General features: G+C 41.4%; 1 protein-coding gene across 5 annotated transcripts in view; it reads right to left on the bottom strand.

Moving 5' to 3' along the window:
• KCNMA1 (potassium calcium-activated channel subfamily M alpha 1) overlaps positions 1–22,456 on the bottom strand; it is a 747,896-nt gene that overhangs the window by 242,950 nt on the left and 482,490 nt on the right. The gene's annotated exons all lie outside the window — the stretch shown is intronic.

Raw genomic sequence — 22,456 nt, 5'->3', positions numbered from 1 at the left:
TGGTTTAATCTCAGCTGGTAACCTGACGGTTTCATTAAAGGGGCCCTGCATGGAGCCACTGCAGACGATATTCTGGTGGGCAGAGCCCAGTTTACTGAGCTTTCTCATGCATCCATCTCTGATTTTTTTTTTTTTTTTTTGTGCGGTACGCGGGCCTCTCACTGTTGTGGCCTCTCCCGTTGCGGAGCACAGGCTCCGGACGCGCAGGCTCAGCGGCCATGGCTCACGGGCCCAGCCGCTCCGCGGCATGTGGGATCCTCCCGGACCAGGGCACGAACCCGTGTCCCCTGCATCGGCAGGCGGACTCTCAACCGCTGCGCCACCAGGGAAGCCCCCCATCTCTGATTTAAAGCACTATTTCTAAGTTACATGGTTGTCTGACAGGATTCTGTCTCTGAAAAATACTGGGAATAGCTCAGGGTAACCCTTGTGCTAAGAGTAGATTAGGAACAAGTCAGATAACCTCACCTCTTTGGTGGATTTTCTTTTTTTTTTTTTCAATCTTTATCTGCCGTTCTGATAAAATGAAGAGTATAGCTCACTGTGTTATCTGTTTCCCACAAGGTTCTATATTTTTCTTCCAATCAAAAAAAAAAATCAAATCATTAAGACATCACACCCCCTATACTTCAGGATTCACAACTTATATAATTCTACTTTTACTGAGTGTCAAGATACAGGCTTCTCCATTCTAAAACAGCAACCTCTCTTGAATGGAGAAGAAGAGCCAGTGTTTCTATGTAGCAGGAGAGAGAAGGAAATGGGGAAGGAAGACACAGTTGAGGATTCAAGAAAACACAGATTATTGTTGTGTTTTAATAGCCATGGGTAAAATGTATTTCTGTTGAGATCAAATTTGTGAGTCAAAAACAATCTGAATGACTCATGGGCTTTGAATCTTGGCAGTTGTGCAAGAAAACTGTTTACAAAATACTTTATTACAGCTTTGAGACACTTTCAATATCACACCCACTCCCAAGGGGATTCAAAGCATTTTATTAAGCTTCCGCATGTGCCACATGTGGAGCTGAGCACAGAGTGGGCTAAGTTGTGGATGGGCAGCTCGATGTCCATGGCTGAGAGTTTATTCGGCCCAGTATGTGAGGCAGTAAAGCGGGGAGGCGTGCAGAGTGGTGGGAAGAAGCGGTGGTGATTCTCTCGAGACCCCAGGGTGAATCAAGGAAAGGAGACAGACCGGAAGTTCTCCCCTAAACAGCTCCATATTGGGCTCAGTTAGATTACTCCTTGTTCAAGCATAAGGTGACAAGGAAAAACTAACTTAAAGCCCACAGACGGAAAAACCCCACTGCTCAAGAGGGACAAAAGGATATGGCTCAAGAGGAAAATTTCTCATCTAAAAGGATTTACCTTCACGGACAGAAGACTTTTTCAGAAAACATCTGCCTTCTGTTCTGAATGATATTCATATTACTTTTATTCAACAAGAAAGTGCAGAGATGAGAAGGGATGTGGATGAAATAAAAGTCTCAGGAGCCAAAAACCCAGTCCTAACTGAGCTGATGAAAGGTTGACTTCACACTGCTAACAACGGGGTGCAGAGGACAGAACGGAGAGGTCATCTCACAAGGCAGAGAAACGGGAAGACAAAAGATGGAACTTAAGATAACAGAAATGGAGTGGAGATCACAGAGATCCAACCTATGAATAAAATGTGTTCCAAAGGGAAGTGCACACAACACATAGATCATAAGTAGCAGCCAGGACATCACAGGATTGAACATTCTGGATATGAAAAAAATGACTCAAGATTAAAAGGCAAAATGAACGATTAGCTCTGAGAGACTGACACCAAGAAGTATCTTATTGTCTTTCCCTTCAAATTTCAAGTATTAAAATAAATGAAGATATAAAAATCAAAAAGTGTCAGGGTGAGGAGAGGGTTACCATTAAGGCAATTAAGATCTCATTACATAACAGTAAGTGTTAAGCAATGACTGTGCAACACGCAGAATTTTAAAACAAGGAGAGTCTGACCCAAGATTTTTATGCCCTGTCAAGTAGTTGTTCAACAGTATAAGGGCAACAAAAAATACTTTCAAATATCCAAGTTCTCAGAAAATATATTGTTTGAACAAAACATTTGCAAAGAAGTTCGTTAAGGGCTTCCCTGGTGGCGCAGTGGTTGAGAGTCCGCCTGCCGATGCAGGGGACACGGGTTCGTGCCCCGGTCCGGGAAGATCCCACATGCTGCGGAGCGGCTGGGCCCGTGAGCCATGGCCGCTGGGCCTGCGCGTCCGGAGCCTGTGCTCCGCAACGGGAGAGGCCACAACAGTGAGAGGCCCGCGTACCGCAAAAAAAAAAAAAAAAAAAAAAAAAAAAGAAGTTCGTTAAGTCTTACTAATCAGAATGGGGGGTGGTGCAGGCTGGAAAGTGAATTGTTAATAAACTCTCCTGTTGGTCCGAAGCCTCCAGCCCCACCTGGATGGCTGATCTGACTGCAGCATCACTGTCACATGTTGCTGGGAGGTAAAATAACACATTTAGAAGCTCGAGGTAGAAAAAGACTGGCAGTGAGTACTGAAACCAGTCAGGGATATAAGGATGCTTTAGTAACATATTAGCTGCTAATAGTTTCATCCTGAAAAATTGTGTGTGTGTGAGTGTGTGTGTGTGTGTGTGTGTGTGTGTGTGAGAGAGAGAGAGAGAGAGAGAGAGAGAGAGAGAGAGAGAGAGAGAGAGCGCGAGCTTTCATTTATGGAAACAAAAATTGAATACAAATGGCCTACGCTTTGAATGGGATTTCTTTCTTTTTATCGTGAAGAAATGCCTTTTGCATCCTGCATTATTGGTTTGTTGTTTGTCATACTTTAAAGCGACTCACAAAAATAAGATAGAATAAAAACTTTTCTTTTAATTGAGGTGTATGAAAATAAAGGTAGGAAAAAAAAAAGAATGCAGCAGTCACAAGGTCCTATCCTCTCGCTAGAGGTAAACTGTAGATCTAGGTCTGAGCTCTTTCCCAAGGAAAGCAAGCAGGGAGGCACTCTAAGATGAACAAAGGAGGAAAATAAGCTGGTTCTTAGGAGAAGAGGTTATCCCAGGAGGGGGACTCAAGAGAAATGTCTGCCTGCCGAAGGGGCCTGGGGTGATGCAGGAGCAACATTCTCACGGGCTGAACAACGGTGGGCTTTGTTTATTTGACTGCCTCGTGCTGGTCACTGTCACAGCACTGGGTTTCACTAATGCAAATGAGAAAAAAAGTTCTACATAGGGCTAAAAAAATTCAGTCTACGTGTTCTCCTCAGATCAAGCCAGACACTTTGGAGAAATGCTTGGTCTGAAGTGTCTATCCTTCAAGCCACAGCTCACAGCATCTCCCGAACTGCTTTCTCCCCTGGACCACTTGTGGTCTATTCTCAGCACAGTAGCCAGAGTGAGCCTGTTACCAGGTAAAATGGATCATGCCGTTCCTCTGCTCAAAATCCTCAAATGCCCACATTCCACACAAAGTAGAAGTCAAAGTCCTTCAAGAACCTAAAGCAAGGCCAGCCCTCATTCTTTCTGGACCTGCTGGCCTCTTGCCCTCACTCATACTACTTTGCCTCTGATCTGGCCGTCTTCCTCAGTGATCCTTGACTGTGTACGGGTGCTCCTGCCTCAGGGCCTTTGCACATGCTCTTCTCTCTACCTGGAATGCTCCTTCCCAAATGGCCACACGATGCCCTCGCTCACCTCCTTCACGTGTTTAATCAACATAACTTTCTCAGGGAGATCTTCCCTGGCTACTCTGTCTAAAAGTGCAACTCCCCCCTCAGCCCCACCCCACCCCAAAAAACTCTTTATTCTGCTTGACTGCTTTATTTTTCTCCCCAGAATAAAGCACGAGCATCTTACTTATTTATGTAGTTTACTTTCTGTCTCCTTATCCACAGCACCAGCTCTAGGAGGGGAGGGATTGATGTCTATTGTGTTCACGGCTGTATCCCATGTACCTAAAATAGTGCCTTGCATAAGGTGGATACTCAGTAACTACTTGCTTGAATTGAACTGAATGAATCAGACTTCTGAGAATTAGATGGCAGAGAGCTAAAGGTTAGAGGCTCTGCATTTGGAACTCTGAGGCTACACATTGTTTTCTAAAGGGAAAAGCCATGACTCTGAAAGTTCACCTGACAGAGGCCAGGGCTGACACTCTTAGGAAATATGAAGAAGCCTAACCAGGAAAGAGCCTTGACCAATGGTCACGCTGCTATACTCAGAGAGGTCCTGAAAGAGGACAGACAGCAACCTCAGACACCATAAAGAGGCCAAGAAAAGGAAGCAGCGGGATGGGCAATGCCAAAGTGACAAATTATTCATCTCCTTTGCTTTATAACACTATATTCTTATTATTTATTCTATATAATTTAAAATCTCTGAAATAAAATTATTTTTTAGGAAATAGAAAATGGCTATAACAGAGTTGTGAAGAAGAAAATAACATATTAATCATGCTCTCCAAAAGTCTAGAGAGTTTCATGAGCAAGTTCCTTTAAACGATCAAAAAATAGTAAACTTCTCTACATATCAATACTCTCTATTATATAGTCAAGTAATAAAAATGGACTTTTCTCTCTCTTTCTGTACTTTGTATTGGTTAGAAAAGTGGTATTATTATTACTTTAAACTATTGGTAAAATGATGATGTTGACAATGATGTAAATCTATTATGATTGATCATCTGCTCTTTTTAATTATTTCTACATGCCTAAGTCTTTAGCTCTATCTTATTTAATCCATACAACCGAAGAAAATAGCTAAGGATACACAGACTAGAGAATGTGTCCAGCACACAGTTTGTAAGCAGCACAGCACAAATTTCAACCCAAATTTATGTAACGCCACAAAACCCAAGCTCGTAACCACTGCCCCGGCACAGCCTTTGGTCAGTCAGTTCCGATTCCAAACATCAGCACTCAAGTAAGCACTTCCAGCACTTGCAATCATCTTGCCAAACTCTCCTACCAATTCGCATTTCCGTCAGTAGGGAAATGCCCTTTGCCTACACCCCCATCAGACTGAGTATTCTGATTAAGAAAAGACAGGAAGAAGGAAGGGAAAGGAAGGGAGGGAGTAAAGAGGGAGGGAGGGAGGGAAAGGAGGAGTCCCACTTTGATAGGCCTCAACCCCAAATAGAGCCCATCACTGTTTTATTCTGCTTTTCTAGGTTAACAAATGAAGTCAACTGTGTTTTCACATAATTATTAGTCATTTTATTTTCTTCTCTAAAGTGCTTTATAATAGTCTCTGCCAGATTACCTGTGGGTTCATCTTATTCTTTTATTATATTTGAGCTCTTTCATAATGAGAATACTATATGTTACATATTTTATCCCACGGTTCATCATTCTTCTTTTAATTTTGCTCAAAGTTTTTTTTTCTTTCCTAAGTCTTAGATTTTGCTTAAGGTGTTCTGTTTTGTTTTTTTCCCTGAATTCCAAAGTTTGTGATATGGTCAAATATATCAGACTTCCATCATTGTTTCTTTGCTTTAAAATTTATAAATGGCCACCTCCATCGTAAAAAACAGATTTTTTAAAAATGCATGGACATTTTCTCTTTGTACCTTCAGGGTGCGAGTTCTGAACCTTGGCTGCACCTTTAAATCACCTGGGAAGCTTTAAGAATTATTGCTACCTTGGTCTCACTCCCTCCTCCCCAATTCTGACTTAATGGGTCTGAGGTACAGCCAGGCAGAGGGAATTCTAAAGCTCTTCGATGATTCTAATGAGCCATCACCATTGAGAAGCACTGAAAACTTTTTCTACAAATGAGCAGGAAGTAAATAGTTTAGGTTCTATCACAACTACCCACTCGGCTGTAAATGACATGTAAATGAATGCACGGGACTGTATTCCAGTAAAATTTTATTCAAATAAATAGGCCATGGAGCCTCGTTTGCTAAGCCTGCTTTAGAGACCAGCTATTCAAATTCCACGCGCACACGAATCGCCTGGGATCTGTTAACATTCAGACTCTGTTCCATGGGTCTGAGATGGGCCTTGACGCTCTGCATATCTAACCAACTCTACGATGTCACCGATGCTTCTGGTCAGAGACCAAACTGAGAAAACAGAACTGCAGGGCGTGGGTTCCCAGACTTTGTTGCCACTGCAATCACCTGGAAATTCTGGAATAACACTGGTGTCTATCTCCCACCCTCAGATATTCTGATTTAATTGGTCTGGGTGACAACCTGGGTGCAGACATTTTTTATAACTCCCCACATGATTCTAACGTGCAGCCAAGCGTGGGAACCCCCCGTTTAGGGTATCTTTTCTTCTTTTAACCTTTCACTTGTAAATCCATCTTGACGTATTTATTTATGTTGGTTAATAGTGGGCCAAAGGGACCAAGTTTTATTTTTTCCCCAAATAGTTAGCAAATTGCCTTTTCCCTGAGTAATCGCTTGAGTAATCTAAAACCAGTACTATATCCATTAAGCACCCTCTTTACTTTTTTTTGTGGTACACGGGCCTCTCACTGTTGTGGCCTCTCCCGTGGCGGAGCACAGGCTCCGGACGCGCAGGCCCAGCGGCCACGGCTCACGGGCCTAGCCGCTCCGCGGCATGTGGGATCTTCCAGGACCGGGGCACGAACCCGTGTCCCCTGCATCGGCAGGCAGACTCTCAACCACTGCGCAACCAGGGAAGCCCTGTCTCTTTACTTGTAAAGAACATACTGGCTAACTATAAATTAGAAAAAATCCATAGTAGAATAATAGATTACTTATAAAATAACGCATTCAGCTCAAGATCTTAGGAAAACAGTAGTCTTAACAACCACAGAAGAAAAGATGATTTCTACTTTAGTGTTTATACTTGAATAATCAGAGAACTAATAAAGATTAAAAGTGATAAAAATTTTCAAATCATTTTATGGGGGCAAACAATAACAACAATAAAACAAACAAAACACATGCTTATCCAATAAAGAAACAAATAGACTGGGCTTCCCTGGTGGCGCAGTGGTTGAGAGTCCGCCTGCCGATGGAGGGGATGTGGGTTCGTGCCCCGGTCCAGGAAGATCCCACATGCCGCGGAGCGGCTGGGCCCGTGAGCCGTGGCCGCTGAGCCTGCGCGTCTGGAGCCTGTGCTCCGCAGCGGGAGAGGCCACAGCAGTGAGAGGCCCGTGTACCGCAAAAAAAAAAAAAAAAAAAAAAAAAGAAACAAATAGAAAATAAAGTCATGCACAATTTCAGGCTAATAAAATTTGAAATCCACACTGAGAGGGATGCCTTTCCAAAAAATGTAAACTTTGTAAGTTCATACACACAAAAAAGAAAACCATGACAGGATGATAATTGAGATATAAATTGAAATTTTTATTAATATCTTCCCCTCAGAGAGTTTGCACCCATGTGATTTATTAAATTTTTAAAAACATTTACATTTTAATGAAACTCTAAACTATTCCATGATACACAAAAAGAGGCAAAGCTATTAAACTTGTTACAAAATAATCATAACCTGGTACCAAAAACTGCCTCTCAAAACACAAAAGTAAAATAAGCTCACTAAGATTAGTGATGCTAAAGTTCTACACAAAATACCAACACAGATAATTCATCCGTGAATTCAATTAAGAAGCCAGAGCATTCTGGTTAACCCTAACAGACTGGACAGAATGATTTATCTCTGCCTCCTCTCAAAACTTCACTAAAATAATATTGAAGGGGGGAAAAAACAGCAAAATCCCACAAGGGCAGGAAGAAGGGAAGAGAAACTACAGCACGTTAACAGAAAACCACAAAACGATGGTAGACGAAAAGTGGATATTCTGTTGGAAATCAACTTGGCAAGGCGGAGAAACCTGATAACATATATAGTAAGAAACATATATATAACATAATAGAAACAACATAGCAGAAATGTTCTTGGTCAATAAATTTGATAAGGAATTTCACAAAGACAGGTTGGTGGGGCCTGGTGGGGTGGGCAAATCATAGATAAGGAGAAAGCAACTGTTCAAAAGATGAAATGAGGTGACCAACACTGGGAAGTGGGAGGCTGGGACAACTCACTAATGGATTGGGGTACGAAACAGGAGCAGCCAGGATAAAGCAGCAAGTGTGGGCATTGTAGTTGTTAAAGCAATATCCCACGTGAACTGGTGACTCTCAGGAGAAAGCTGTAAGACCAGTTATTGGACCAAAATACACTGCCACATACCCACCCCATCACTCCTCAGACAAGGTGCATTAAGCAGAGACAGCGTTCTAATATAGGCTAACAGAAAATCTCAAATCCAAAGAGCAGGAAATCAAGAATCACCAGATATCTGAGGAAAGTCAAGCTTTCTTCAAAGAAAGGCACGGAGTCCAGCAAAATTTACACTTAATGATACAACGTTAACAAAGCAACAACTTTAGAAAAAGTTTGAATGAAAAACAAAGAATTGTAAGAAAATATGTCAACTCAGCAAAGATAAACTAGATATTTTAGAAATTAAAAGTTTAAACATCAAAACTTTAAAAAGCCAACTCTTAGAAGAATGGATACAGCTACATACAAACTACAGGGCTAGACTATCAAACAGAGGTCTCTTCATAAAAAGCGGAAAAGGGGTGAAAAGTACAAAAGGGAAGTTGAGAGACATGGAAGACAAGTGTAGAATTTTTAACATTTACGTAACTGAGTTTCCAGAAGGAAAAAATACAGGCAATACAAAGCAGGAAAACTGGAAATTCCCTGGCGATCCAGTGGTTAGGACTCCAAGCTCTCACTGTTGGAGCCTGGGTTCAATCACGGGTCGAGGAACTAAGATCCCACAAGCCTCCTGGCGCAGCAAAAAAAAAAAAAAAAAAAGAAAACAGGAAAACTCTCAAACATTAGAATAAAGTTTCCCAGATCAAAGGCATGACCTGCATCCTCAGATCGGAAAGGTCTGTTAAGTGTCCAGCAGGATAATTTTAAAGGACCCAAATTGAGGCATATTACAGTGACATTTCAGAATACCAATGCAAAGATATAAACTCCCCAAAGCAATGAGAATCAAATTATTGCCAGAATTCTCCTGGCTGCACTGGATTCAAGAAAACAAAGGAAAGATATCACCACAATTTTCAGGAGAAATTATTTTGAGCTAAAAAAGATATACTTAACCAGCTGAAAGAAAAATAAATCCAAAAGCAAGTGAGATACAAGAAGCAATGCAAGAAAAGAGTAAAAGTAACTGATTAGTTTATGTGTTGACTGAATATTACAAAAACTAATAAATAATAATAATGATTTAAAAGTAAAACCTCTAGATGATACTACATGGAAGATGAAGGAGAGAGGGCAGTGAAGGTCAGAAAGTTGTGCTAAGTTTTGTATTGCTTCAGGAGAAAGTACTAATTAATTATACATATTAATAGAAAATCTTAAGTTTAAGCATGTGTATCAAGAACTTAAGAATACATTTGGAATTATAAATTCCAAATCGCAGAAGGAAAAAAGCACAAAAGAATTTGATCAATCCGACTGAAGGAAAAGAATTGTGAAAAAAGAAATGAAAAAAGCATATTAATTAGTATTACTAAAATACTACTGCAACAGCAAAAAGAATTATTTTTTAGTAATCACAACGAAATTGAGTGAGTTAAATTTATCTATTAATTGACAAAGACACTCAGATAATATAAAAACAGCAATAATCCATTCCAGATGCATGTAAGAGGTTCACTGAAAAGAAGGAAAGTTAGAAATATGTACCAGACAAATGCTGACCAAAGAAAAACAGGCAAACAGAACAATAATGATACCATATAAAGTGGCAGCTACTGTGAAGATGTACAAAAGAAAGAGTAATACTTCATATTCATAAAAGGAGAAATCCACCAAGAATATGTAACAGTGAAAAAAGTTTACACCTAAGACTATATCTTTGAAGTACATATACAACAAAATCTGGAAAGAATGCATCAAACAACAAAAACTGACAAAGCCACATCACAGCGGGAGACTCTAATATTCACTTTTCAGACACTAGCCAAAACATAAGCACAAATAAGAAATGTTCATATAACACTCAGTTCCTTGGGATATATTTGTATATATCTATCTGAATGGATGGACAGATACATACATATATTATACCCAGTAAATAAAGAACACACTCTTCAGTAGCAACCTTTGAACAGTCATGAAACTGACCATGTACTAGGCGACAAAGAAATTTTACCAAATTCCAAAGTACAGAAATCATATAGGCCACATTTACCACAAAGCAACAAAATAAGAAAAACCACAAAAAGATAAGCAGAGTAGGGCCTTGACTGGTGGTGCAGTGGTTAAGAATCTGCCTGCCAATGCACGGGACACGGGTTAGATCCCTGGTCCGGGAAGATCCCACATGCCATGGAGCAACTAAGCCCGTGCACCACAACTACTGAGCCTGTGCTCTAGAGCCCACAAGCCACAACTACTGAGCCCTTGTGCCACAACTACTGAAGCCCTTGCACCTAGAGCCCGTGCTCTGCAACCAGAGAAGCCACTGCAATGAGAAGCCCACGCACCGCAACGAAGAGTAGCCCCCGCTCGCTGCAACTAGAGAAGGCCCGCCCCGCGCGCAGCAACAAAAACCCAATGCAGCAAAAAAAAATTTAAATAAATATTTTTTTAAAAGATAAGCAGAATAGATTGTATTATATAGAGAAGAACTTAATACATGATAAAGAAGTCATCACAACTCAAGGCGAGACAAGCATTATGTAATAATGATGGAACAATTGGTTCACAACGAGATCAATTTAAACTGTCACCTCCTACCAGAATTGAAATTAAATTGAGATTAAAATTAAATATAAATAATAAGCCATAAAAAAACCAAAGAAAATATAATTACATACTTATTAGCCCTCTGAAGAAAGGAAGAATTTCTAGACTCAGATGTGAAAGGAATCATGAAAATTTTTAAATCAGCACCATAAAAATATCAAAATTCTACATGTCAAAAAAAAAGTAATGAAGATCATAATCTATTAAAAAATAATTAAATCAAATATGATATAATAAGGATAAAGTCTCCATGATATCAAGAACATGTACTACATCACCAGTCCATAAATAGGCAAAACGTCACAAGGAGGCTTGCCATGAAATAGGAAATATAACTAGTAAACAACATTAGAAATTATTACACTTGGTTGAAATAAAAGATATGTCAATTAAAAATATAGTAACTTTGGTTTATTCTGCTTAACTAGCAATGTATTTGAAGTTCACCTACTAGAGATGCCCCTACAATGAGACAGTCTTGTAATTTACGGTGGAATTGTAAACTGATACAGCATTTGCAGAAAATAATTCCACATTATAAATCAAACTACATTTCTGGGAAGGAAACCTAAGATAATATAACAAAACATGGAAAGATGCTACAGAAACAAAGAAGTTCCTTGCAAAAGTATTCATTAAACAAGAAAAACAGAAAGCAGCTTGCTATCTAAAAATAGGTCTTCTTAAATATAGTCCATCTATGGGATATTATAGTCAAAAAATAATGTAACAACAAAGAAAATGCTTATGATATAATGTTAAGTTAAAGAAGTAAGACATATTAGAATGGTGGTTACCAAGGGCTGAGGAGTGGGGGGGAAAGAGTAGTTGTTTAATATGTATGAAGTTTCAAATCTGCAAGATGAAAATGTTCTGTTTCACAACAATGCCAATATATTGTACTTAACACTATTGAACTGTGCACTAAAACATGGTTAAGATGGAAAAGTTTATGTTATACATTTTTTACCATAATAAAAATATAGCAAACTGGAAACGTTTTTAAAAACTGGAATATAAAGTGCATGTTCTCTCTAATAAAACTATGAAAACTATAGGTATATGAAAAATAAAAACTAGGAAACACATAAAATGATGACAGTGGTTGAGATATGGAGGTAGGATTTCTGGATTTCATTAATTTTCTTGAGTTTTTAAATTTTTCTGTAATACTTATTACAAATTCTTATTTTTATTCATAACGTTTTGTTGCTGTTGTTATCAAGTTAATGGCAAGTCAGGACTGAGGACAGGTGTTCTGACTCTGAGCCCCGCATCCTTGTCAAAGATTCAGGAACCCGAGGCCAGCGCTCTAGGCAGGGAGGACCCCTGGCCATTGCTGTCCCTTCAGAGGGTCACGCTTGGCACCTGGGACCTGAACAACCAGGTTAGGCCATCCTGAGAACTACTGCCATGTAATTTTAGTGCTGGGCAACCATAAAGGTTAAGGGATTTAGGACCTCTTTCTCAGATGGAAGCAGAAGAGCTACACTGACAAGAGACTGAGGGACATGCAGGTAAATGATGAATCATTCACCATTCAGGGTCCCCATTATCCCAAGACAGAAAGAACTCAGGAGATTCCTGCAAGCAAGGTCCCACTGGAGCACAAGACTAAGAAAACACAAAAGCAAACGCATCCCAGCCCAGGGTGGAAAGCCGGCCAGGGTTTTCCAATTTGCTGTTTTCCATTCCCTTTAACTCCTTAATCTTTAAATCCAAAAAGCCCAAAGGTTCAAATAAACCTCTGTCATTTCCAATCCCTCCACCCCCACGTAAATCCTGAAGAGCAATTATTCTGTAGTGTCTGACAAGGTCATAGTCATCTGGCCTTGCAGCTTGAGAGCTCAAATCGATGACAGGAGTCATCACGGTAAAGAGGGACAGAAACAATCCCAGGGAGGCTTCTACAGGGTGGTCCCTGCACCCTGCTGCCATCCCCAGGTCCCACCTCCCATCCCGCAGATACATCACTGCCCGGACCACGTGCTCTCACCCTCCACACAGAGAGAATCAGAGCCTTTTCTTCCCAGCTGGAGGGAGAGGACTGTCTTTCTTGCTCTCAAATGCCCCTGGGCTTTTGCACCTCCAGTTAGAACTTGCGTTTTATAAGTGGTGCTTGCTTGCCTGACCTTTTCAAATCTTTTCCCTCGATAATTGCTCGGGTTGTTCTGTGCCCCACCTTATCCCGGCCCTGCTTCCTATCTGATAGATGCTAAACATCGGGTGATATTCCAACTGGGATTCTCACACATTCATTCATGCTTTCATTCATGAATTCATGCCATACATGTGCAGTGAGTGTCTCTCTGTACCAGTCACTCACTGTCCTAGATCCTGAAAGCAAAGGGGTGAAGCTCCTGCTTGACAGTCTCCTATTTGAATAAGGGAGCCAGAAAGGAAACAATTTTTTTTAAAGTAAACAAATAAATCTTGTTGATTTCACCTCTTAAATACATATAAAAAATAACTCATCTTTTCCCTTTCCAATGCCAGAACCATGGTCCAAGCCACTGTTACCTCTAATTTGGCCAGCAGCCCCCAAGCTCGTCTGCACTTTTATTCCCTCAGCCCACCGGGCCCCATCATCCATTTCCTAGAAGCAGCCACCGTGATTTTTGCAGACATCCATCAGATCACATCGCTTCCAGCTAAAAGCCCTCAGATGGCTTAAGTTCAGACCCCTTACCTTGCTCTGAAGGCTTTCCATGATCTAGTCTGTATTCATTTCATTTCTACTCTCCCCATCCTCACACCTGCCACACTGCATCTCTGCTCCTTGAGTATCTCCCAGTTCATTCTCAGCGCAGGGCTTTCCCTTCCATTCCTTTCTGGAATGTTCTTCCCCTAGATCACTGCAAGGCTGGCTCAACTGGCACTGCCTCAGAGAGGTCTTTTCTAGCCACCCAATCTGGACCCGCCCCCCATTACTCTGCTCTTCTCTAGGGTATTTACCACAATCTACAATGTTCTTATTGCTTCTTTATTTGCCTGTCTTCCTCTGTAGGATGTCAGCTCCACTGCAGTGGCACCTCAAACACCTGTTCACCACTGTGTCCGTCATCCTCCCAAACAGTGCTGATGGGCACATAGTCAGCTCTCACTACTGAAAGTGAATGAATGAACCCCTTTCAAGGGTAAAGTAAGGAGAGTGAATACTAAGCGAAAGCTGTGGTTTCACTCACGAAACTCTTTCTCGGGAAATGGTCCATTTTCTCTTAGCTTAATAATCTCATCATTTTCACTCATCTCTCTAGCTGCCTTAATATCGGCCCTTGGCAATGCTGGCTGTAATAAAGCACAAAGCAGTTCTTTCTTGAAGGGAAGGGAGAGGCAACAGAACAATCTGGTCAGCAGATCTAGGGTCACAGACATGGGGGCATGAATATTTAGATTCCGAACGAAGTCCATGCAGATGTTTCAGCCCAAGAAGGCCTTTCATGCCAGTTCTAATGAAAAGGATTGACCAGCACTCACCTATCACTTGCTTGCTAATTGGAATTTTGCTCTACACAGTTGTATAATACAGAGATAGTTCAAGCTGGGCTATCCATACCAGAATCATAAGCTGGGTGTCAAAGGGACTATACTTCATTTTAAAGAAGCTACTTGTAACGCTAACCTTTCTGGAAATAAAAGATATCTCTTCCTATGACTGGGATTGTTAGATCCAGAAATGCAAAGTTAAGTCATTTATTTCAAACTCCCATATATTACGGATGCCCGAATCAAACCAAATCCCTATTAGAAAGTAGTTGAGAAAAGAAAATCTGTCCAGAGGATATCTCTCATGATCTCTGCTGGGGGAGAATAATGAAGGACCATCCAAGACAGGCAAGAAAACATTGCCACGGCCCAGTACGAGGACAGAAGAAAGCAAACCAAAACTGCACTGTTGTCCCTGAAAAAAAAAATAGTCAATAGCTTCCAACACCGCTCCTGAAAAATGCCGACTCACTGGAAATTATTACCACTTAATAAATGAAAAGGAAGCCGTTCCTGTCATTTACCAAGCTTTCCCCAACATTTCTGAAATATATTCTTTAACAGCTCAAACACATTCAGGAGCACTAGAGACCAGTTATATTCATCTAAAAAGGAAGGACAGCATTTCTGCCTGGCCCAGCTCATCTGCGCTCAGGGGTGTGCCAAGCACAGAGGAATGGAGAAGCCCATCACTTGTCGGCTAGCCCGCAGAGAGGGTACTTCTTTCCTGGGCAGCCTCTCAAAATACGGGATGCTTTGGGGGGGATCCTTACCCCAAGAGGCGCAAACCCTGCAACAAGACACCACCGACTTCCAGAAGCTCTGTGGTTCCTCCTCAGCAGCGCTGGGCCCAGACCTCACCCGGAAGCCATTATGGAACAAATCTCCCAGGGACTTTTTGCGGCGCCTGGTGGGTCCACAGACCTCTGTGCTGGAGCTGCTGGGTGGGTGATGGCAGACCAGAATCTTACTGGAGATCATGGTGGAGGCAGAGAGCTGGGCTGGGATCCAGGTTCCCTTGAATTCACTTGCACGAGCTGATGCTCTGGAAGGACCTGTGTTTCTCTGCCCTGTGCTACAGACAGGTCCTCCTGTCCAGCACAGCGTGGCTCACCGGCATCTACGTCCTGGTGGAGCAAATCGACACTCTCTCCTCCCTCACCCACCCGCCAACTTCCAAGAACCCCAGCAGGCTCTGGGCATCAGCGGCATGAAGTGCGTCAGAAGGGCAGTCGGGAGGGGGGAGGGGAGCGCTCTGATCCACGATGTCCTAACGAGCTGATCCATCAGCTTCGCTCTGTAAATTACCACATAAGCTCCTCTGGACATGGTTTAGGGGAATGGCAGGAGAAAAGGCCGTAATTCCTTAAATCAGGGGATACAGAATACAGTGTGGGAGAGGCTGCAGTTTGGAGCCCGCTGGGCCATTTCTTTGATTTTAGTGATCCTGTCTGATGATGGATGGTGCAAAGGGAGGGCTCCTTTATAGGATGTGATGCCCAACTAGAGAGAAACACCACCAGCATAACCCAAATATGCAAATCCTCTGCTAATCCTACGTGCAGGACTGAGGCAGAGGAGGAACTCTGCTCTGAGGAGCAGACCCTCGCCCCCCACACTCCCATCTTGTAGTTCTCAGCATCTCCCCTCGTTACCAAGGCCAGGCCCCTCTATCCCCCAGGGCATTGAGTGTAAACAAAAATATAGCAGGGTCAGACAGAGGGAAAACATGAAAAATATAAACAGAGAAATATCTAGATTCTGTAGGTTGTTAGTCAAGGCTCCCCATAATCTGGCCTCTACCTACTTTTCCAGCCTTCACACTGCCCTCTAGCGAAACTAAAATTATTAGATGGAATTTTCAAAGGGAACAACTTATCTCTCCTCAGTATAGATTAGTTCATTCACACAACCATGATGTTTCAAACATCTATTATGTGCCAAGTATTGTGATGGGTACTGAGTATTCAGCTTCCAACAGGAATAATACAAGTCCAGCCTTGGTGGACGTTACAGTCTAGTAGGAGAAAGAAGCAATATAAAGACTTTATCATAATTTTAACAAATTAGTAATTTGGGTAAAGTGCTGCAAAGGAAAGTCATTAAATAGCTATGTGAGTATGTATGCGTGAGGTACATACACGTGTATCTGGATGTGAATGTTCATGGAATATGTTGTGATATGTATATCAGAAGGGGGTTCACATTAATTCTGAATCCTAAGGGTTGAGCAGCAGATGGACAGGTGAGAAGAGATAAAGGTTGTGGTGAGGGGAACTTTTTTAGTCTGTGGCAACAGCAAAACAAATATCATAAAGAGTGAAGAAAATGATCTGTTCCTGATTTGAAAGGAATCCAATGTGAGGAAAATGAAACAACTGATGGGAGATTAACTTTTTAACACCCAGAGTCTTCTGAAAATGACAGACATAACTATAGATCCTACAGACATTAAGAAGATAATGAAGGGCTATTATGAACAATATTATGTCTATAATTTTAAAAATTAAATGAAATAGACAATTTTTTAAAAAATACAACTTATCAAAATGACAAGAAGAGACAGAAAATCTAGACAACCATATATTTGTTAAAGAAATCAAAACTTCAGTTAAAAACATCTCTACAAAGAGGAAAGGGGACCCTCCTACACTGTTGGTGGGAATGTAAATTGGTGCAGCCACTATGGAAAACAGAATGGAGTTTCTTCAAAAAACCAAAAACAGAGCTGCCACATGATCCAGCGATCCCGCTCCTGGGCACATATCCAGACAAAAGTACAATTTAATAAGATACATGCGCCCCTATGTCCATAGCAGCACTATTCACAGTAGCCAAGACATGGAAACAACCTAAATGTCCATCGACAAAGGAATGGATAAAGAAGATGTGGCATATATATACAATGGAATACTACTGAGACATAAAAAGGAATGAAATAATGCCATTTGCAGCAACCTGGATGGACCCAGAGATTATCATACTAAGTGAAGTAAGTCAGAAAGAGAAAGACAAATACCATATGATATCACTTATATGTGGAATCTAAAATACGACACAAATGAACATATCTGCAAAACAGAAACAAACTCACAGACATAGAGAACAGACTTGTGGTTTCCAAAGGAGAGGGGGTGGGGGAGGGATGGATTGGGAGTTTGAGATTAGCAGATGTAAACTATTATATATAGAATGGATAAACAACAAGGTCCTACTGTATAGCACAGGGAACTATATTCAGTATCCTGTGATAAACCATAATGCAGGGACTTTCCTGGTGATCCAGTGGTTAAGACTTAGCCTTCCAATGCAGGGGGTGCGGGTTTGAGCCCTGGTTGGGGAGCTAAGATTCCACATGCCTCGTGGCCAAAAAACCAAAACATAAAACAGAAGCAATATTGTAACGAATTCAATAAAAACTTAAAAAAAAATAATGGAGAAGGATATGAAAAAGAATATATATATATATGTATAACTGAATCACTTTGCTGTACAGTAGAAATTAATACAACACTGTAAATCAACTATACTTCAATAAAATAAAATTTAAAAAAAGGGAACAGATTTTTAAAAAAATTCCTCTCCAATGAACTTTATTTTGAGGGGGGGGTGGGGGGGGAGGAAATCTCCACAAAGAAAATTTCAGGTCTAGATGGTTTTCACTGGAGAATTCTACCAGCACTTAAGTAGGAAATAATACTGATATTAGACAAACTCTTTTAGAGAACAGAGGAAGAGGAAACAATTCCCAAAGTGTTTTATGATGTCAGCATAAATATGACATCAAAACCCTACAAGGGCATTACCAAAAAAAAAAAAAAAAAAAAATTACAGACTAACACACCTCATCAACATAGGTACAACAATCCTTAAATATATACTAGTAAAATTAATCTAGAAGTATATAAAAAGGATCATATATCATGACCAAGTGGAGTTTATCCCAGGAACACAAGATTAGCTTAACAAATGAAAACCAGCAATGTTATTCACCACATTAATAAATTCAAATAGAAAATTCATATGACCATTTTAATAGATGTCAGGAAAAAAAATCTGACAAAATACAACGCTGCTTTATGATAAAAACTATAAGCCTATATGTGGTAAGTGTGTTAAGACAATGTTTTATGGCCTAAACAAAGACACGCTCATTAATGAAACAGAAGAGAGTCCAGAAATAGACCCACATATATACAGTAAATTGATTTACAACAAAAGTACCAATGTAATTCCATTAGAAAAGGAGCATCTTGTCAATAAATAGTAATGGAAAATCCGGATATCTATAAAGGGAAAGAAATGAAACAACTCTTTCCTAATACTATACACAAAATTAGCTTGAGATGGGTCACATACTTAATGTAAAAGCTAAATATAAAACTTCTAAAAAGAAACAATGGAGAGTACCCTGAGGACACTGGGGTAGGTAAAGATTTTTTTAGGGAACAAAAGGTGCTGTTAAAAAAAAGTGATAAATTAAATATCATTAAAATGTTAAAACTTCATTTTACATTTAAAGATCATTCAAAGATAAGTCACAGGGGCTTCCCTGGTGGCGCAGTGGTTGAGAGTCCGCCTGCCGATGCAGGGGACACGGGTTCGTGCCCCAGTCCGGGAAGATCCCACATGCCGCGGAGTGGCTGGGCCCGTGAGCCATGGATGCTAAGCCTGCGCATCCAGAGCCTGTGCTCCGCAACGGGAGAGGCTACAACAGTGAGAGGACCGCGTACCGCAAAAAAAAAAAAAACAGGGTTTCCTATAATAATTTTTTTTAATTTAAAAAGAATTCTCCGCAAACATATGCACACACTCAAATGAATTTGGGCTCATTTCTCTGGGCATATGTGTATTGTGAAAAATGGTCCAGTGTGTCCCAAGGTTGCTACCCTAGGTCGTCTGCCGTAAGGAATTCTGTGAGGGTTTTATTTGTTCCTGAAGGCCCAGTGTTGCCAACATGGAACATTGTCCCTCATCTACAGAACAGGGTGGGGGTAGTGGGGGAGTCAGTAAAGAAAAGCATAAGAATATTAATCCATTCTTTTAAAAATACTGACCAAGCCAGAAATAGAGACACAGATGTAGAGAACAAACGTATGGACACCAAAGGGGGAAAGCGGCAGAGGGGTGGGGTGGTGGTGGGATGAATTGGGAGATTGGGATTGACATGTATACACTAATATGTATAAAATAGATAACTGATAAGAACCTGCTGTATAAAAGATAAAATAAAATTAAAATACTGACCAAGCAATTAACTCTGACACAATTGATCTCTTTGGTGAAATCAACAGATATCCAATTTCCTAGATCCTATACAAATTGATATGACAGTACATTTATTCAACTACAAATTTTAATTAAGCACCTACTTAGAAGAGAGGCAGGATTCTGGACCCAGAACGATGGATTCAAATTTCAGCTCTGCCATTACTTGGGAATGGACATTTACAAATTCCTTCTGAGAAACTCACGGTATCTCAGTTTCCTCAACTATAAAATGGGAATAGTAACAGTAACCTACCTCATCAGGTGACTGTCAGGCATAAAACAATGTATCTATAACAGTTAAAACTGTCCTTGGTTCGTAGTAAGTATCAGAGAGTGTTTGCTATTATTATTACTATGAGTCAGATACTGAGCTAGACACACTGCAGATGCAAGTAAGATCAGCTACAAATCCATCCCCAAGGAATTTACATGCTTGTGGAGCACTTTACGATCTACGATTGTATTTAGCTAGATAGGACCACCTATATATCATTTTATTTTAGCAGAAGACCTCCAGATTAACCTCTCCCCTCACTTGTTCACTGGTGCCTGAAATTTCACCATTAGAGCAGCAGCATTACATAGTAAGAAAGACCTAGGTATCAGATAGATATGGATTTGAACCCTAGCTTCCTTCCTTACACACTCTGAGAACCTGGGCTAGTTACATGAAACCTGCAAGCCTACTACTGCATGAAAAATACAGAGATAATAATTATGCCTCTAAGGGGTTGGGAAAATAAATTGATTTAACATGTGTTTTTAAATGCCTAACCCAGAAACTGTGTTACATAAGTACTCATTCCTGGTCTCCTCTGAAGCCCCCGTACTTGACCCCTCTTCCTTGGGTCTAATGGTCTGATCCTATTAAAATGCACAACTGCCTAGCAGTCATTGATCCCTTGGTTAGAAAATACGGGGTTGATAGGGGTGAAAGAAAAACTAGAGCTCCACCTGGGCCTGGGGGAGGAGAGTAGGTGCAGAGGGCGGAGGAGAAAGGGGCAAACTGGGAAGCAAATTGTGAACTAAAACCAACTCCACTTGCAGGCAAGCCATGGCCCTATTTTTAGCTGACAAAACAGCCATCCAACCTCTGTGATCTAAAACAGGGAAGACAAACGTCAAGGGTGAACCAATGACCAGGCACATATTACTTGTACTACAGTTTATTCCCCAAATCCCAGATCATTTGAATTAAGTGCCTCCAGGTCATTTCCTCACACTTCTACTCTTTTTAAAACTGGAAACTAGAAGCTTGTGGCATTTTCACAGACCTCAAATTACAAGGGAAAACGATGCCTTGCTTTGGTCGCTGGTTCAGCTGTTCAAGAAAATTTTGCCTTATCTCCAGTTCATCTGCCTCCCTGCACTGTATGCCATCTTCCCCTCTCCCTCCCTCCCTTCCCCCTCCCTCCCTCCCTCCCTCCTTTTCCCCCCTTCCTCCCTCCCTCTTTTCCTTCCTTCCTCCTTCCTTCCTCCCTCCCTCCTTCCTTCCTCCGTCCCTCCTGAGAACTAACCATCTAAGGGGGCAGAGCAGTCTGTGATTCAGCCCCCTCTTCCTTCCCCAGCCTCCCCCTCACCACCCAGTAGCACTGAATTTCTTGGTCCCTGTAGTTTCCTCCATTTCCAAAGTCACAGGTTCTGTCTGTCCTGGCATACCATGTGTGACGTTGGAGACAAATGAATCCAGCCTTGTCCAATATCCCCACCTCTTCCCCAAGATGAAAACCTGAGCTCAACGAAGAGAACTGGCCTAACCCTCCCTAACCCTACTTCCCAGGCTGAGCTCCCACTGGGAAGCTGACACAGAGCCCTGCACTTCCCCCCTGCCTGACATTTGAACCCACAGGGGACAGAGGGCAGTCCCTGGTCACTGAAGTGCACACAGGTTTGATTTTTTGAGATCTGTACCCCTTTCTACTGCAAGGAGGACCTGAATCAGTTTACATGATGAAAAACAAAATCAAAACCCGTATATAGGGATAAACTAGGACAGGGCTCCTGCTTTCTGGAATTAGAGGGGATGGATGTCACCAGGCATCTGCCAGCAGCAGGACAAGAGTGAGGCCTAAGAGGCACCTAGGGCACAAAATTTAAGGCAGCACCGCTTTTTAAGGCCAACCCTGCCTTTCATCGCCTCAAGAGTGAGTGCCTCCTTAAATTTTGCACCCTATGCCCCTCTCTTGCCTCACCCTAGTCCCAGCCCTGGCACCTGCAATGAGTCCATTACTAAGTTCCTCTCTTTAACTGGCTCTGCATTTTCTGTCACCTATGGCAAGAGAGAAACATATACCAGGGCTGTGACTGTGAACCGGGAAAACCGATAAAGACAATTCAGAGGTCAGCGTTAACCTAAAATTAAATTCAAGCAGAATTTTTGTGCCAGCGGCTTTGAATAAAGACTGAGGAACACAGTGAATTATATCTTCAATTACAGTTTACAAAGGACAGAGGCACTCCTTCCAAACGGATGCTCTTGAGTTAGCTCTCTATAAAGGCAGAAAGCAGGACACTGAATCTCAGGTCAGAGAAACATCTTCATAAGGGCCCCAGGTTCCCCAGGATTTGGCTATGTTTAATTCTGATGCTCAAAATTGACTTAAAGTAAACTGAGAGGATGAAAACGAAGTGTTTGGTTTTGGGGGAATTAATTTGCCACCAGCTATGTTGTGTTCTGACGCTTTAAATTAACAACAGGATAAACTTGGACCATCAAAATCAGGGGTGGCAACGTTTTCTTCTATGAAGGACCAATAACAAACATCTCAGGCTTTGTGCGCCACACAACGTCTGTTGAAACTACCCAACCTGGCCACTGTAGTGTGAAAACCAGCCACAGACAGTAAGTAAGAAAATGGGGCTGACTACCTTCCAATAAAACTTTATTTCCAAAGATAGGTGGAAGACCAGATTTAGCCTGCACGCCATAGCTTGCCAAC

This window comes from Aethalodelphis obliquidens, unplaced genomic scaffold, assembly GCF_003676395.1.
Source record: "Aethalodelphis obliquidens isolate GAN/ISIS:26980383/991018 unplaced genomic scaffold, ASM367639v1 scaffold37, whole genome shotgun sequence".
Lineage (NCBI taxonomy): Eukaryota > Metazoa > Chordata > Mammalia > Artiodactyla > Delphinidae > Aethalodelphis > Aethalodelphis obliquidens.
The sequence above is the reverse complement of the archived record's forward strand: the minus strand, read 5'-3'. Positions and strand labels throughout refer to the sequence as shown.